The following is a 2,310-nucleotide window of genomic DNA, read 5'->3' on the forward strand; positions in this document are numbered from 1 at the left end:
CAACATCACTTGACAACTGATGCTGGTTTGTTTATGTCCCCCGTAACTTAGCGGTTCGGCAAAAGAGACTGATAGAATAAGTACTAGGCTTACAAAGAATAAGTCCTGGGGTCGATTTGCTCGACTAAAGGCGGTGCTCCAGCATGGCTGTAGTCAAATGACTGAAACAAGTAAAAGAGATATGTATATAAAGGTGCAGGCATGACTGTGGTTAGAAGTTTGCTTCTCAATGACATGGCTCCAGGTTTAGTCCCACTGTGCGGTACCTTGGGTAAGTGTCTTCTGCTATAGAATTAAAGGTAATGCCATGCAACTTTGTAATAATCCTTATTATTATTGCTGATATATGTGCGTGTGTGTGTGTACAGTAAGCCCTCAGCTATCGCTGGTGTTACATTACAAAACCCTACCCCTTGAGGGAGGCATGTGTCCCTCAGGCCCCGCTCCAGGTCCACCCATATATATGTGTGTCTTAGTATCTGTGTTTACCACCACCCCCATCACCACTTGACAACCGGTGTTGGTGTTTTCACAACCCAGTAACTTAGTGGTTCAGCAAAAGAGACCAATAGAATAAGTACTAGGCTTAAGAAGTAAGTTCTGAGGTTGATTTGTTTAAGTAAAACCCTTCAAGGTGGTGCTCCAGTATGGCTGCAATCAAATGACTGAAACAAGTAAAAGAATATAAACCTCCATCCCACAAGCAATCAAATCTAGAAATAGCACTGACACGATTCATGAAGGTACCGTTTCATTCTACAGCTGTTTGGAATTGGCAAAGTTGTTGTGATATCCGTTCAGGCTCTCTATGCTTTGAGTTCAAATCCTGCAGAGGAATGGAACAGCTACTGTGAAAGGCATTCAAATGTGAAGAATGAATGGGAGAAAGGCAGTCTTCCCCATGTGAACCCAACAGAGGAACCAGTTATCCTAGTTGAGAGATACGGCAATTAAAGATATGAAGACAAGGAAAGCCTTTGGTCCATCAGGGGTCACTGCTGAGATGCTTAAAATATATGGTAGAGTAAGATATGGTTTTGGGGTAAGGGAGATGCCTGAGATAGAGGTAATTATAAGGGTATCAAATTGCTGGACCAGGTAATGAAAGTTATGGAGAGAATTATAGCTCAATTAATTAAGAACAAAATTAGACTAGATGTAGTGCAGTTTGGCTTTGTACCAGGGAGAAGCACTACTGATGCCATTTTCATAGTCAGACAACTACAAGAAAAGTATTTAGCTAAGAATAAGCTGTTGTACTTGACATTAGTTGATCTGGAGAAAGCCTTTGCCAAAGTACCTTGTTCTATGATATGGTGGTCTCTGAGGAAAGGCAAATGGCTTGTGGAAGCAGTATAGACCATGTACAGGGGTACTGTTAGTAAGGTAAGATTTAGCCACGAGTACAGTGACAAATTTCGTGTACAGGTAGGTGTTCACCAAGGCTCGGTCCCTTTTATTCATCACTGTCCTCCAGGCCATGACAGAAGAATTTAAAACCTGCTGCCCATGGGAACTACTATATACTGATGATCTTGGTCTCATAGCAGAATCTGTAACACAACTAGAAAAGAAATACCAGGTGCAGAAGTAAAACTTGGAATTGAAGAGCCTTAAAGTTAATTTATCAAAGATCAATGTCCTAGTAAGCAAAAAATCTGACAGAATCCTACCCTCTTCAGGTAAGTGGCCCTGCTCAATATGTAAAAAAGATGTAAGCAGGAGTTCCATTCGGTGTACCCAGCGCAAACTATGGACACACAAGTGGTGCAGTGGAATAACAGGAAGGTTAACAGACAAAGTAGTGTTTGTATGTGGAAAATGTACAGGAGCCATAAAGACTACAGATACATAGGAAATTAATTTTCTCAAATGGCCCAGAAACTCTCTAGAAGTAGCAGATAATTTCTGCTACCTGGGTGATCATATTAGCAGTGGAGGAGGACGTACTGAAAATGTAATTGCTAGAATAAGAATAGAATGGAGAAAGTTCAGAGAGCTTTTACCTCTGTTGGCAATCAAAGGTCTCTGTCTTTGAGTGAAAGGAAGATTGTATGATGCATGTGTACAAACAGAAATGCTACATGGTAGTGAGATATGGGCCCTGAATGCAGTGGGTATGCAAAGACTAGAGAAGAATGAAGCTGGTATGCTCCACCAGATGTGCAATGTCATTGTACATTGCTAGTGTAGAGAAGATAGGCAGAAAAGGAATTAAATACAGTGTACAAGAGAGAAGACTGCATTAGCTTAGTCATGTAATGCATATGGACAGTTGCATAAAGAGGTGCTGATCTCGTAAAGTGGATG

Source organism: Octopus bimaculoides, chromosome 21 (assembly GCF_001194135.2).
Source record: "Octopus bimaculoides isolate UCB-OBI-ISO-001 chromosome 21, ASM119413v2, whole genome shotgun sequence".
Classification (NCBI taxonomy): domain Eukaryota; kingdom Metazoa; phylum Mollusca; class Cephalopoda; order Octopoda; family Octopodidae; genus Octopus; species Octopus bimaculoides.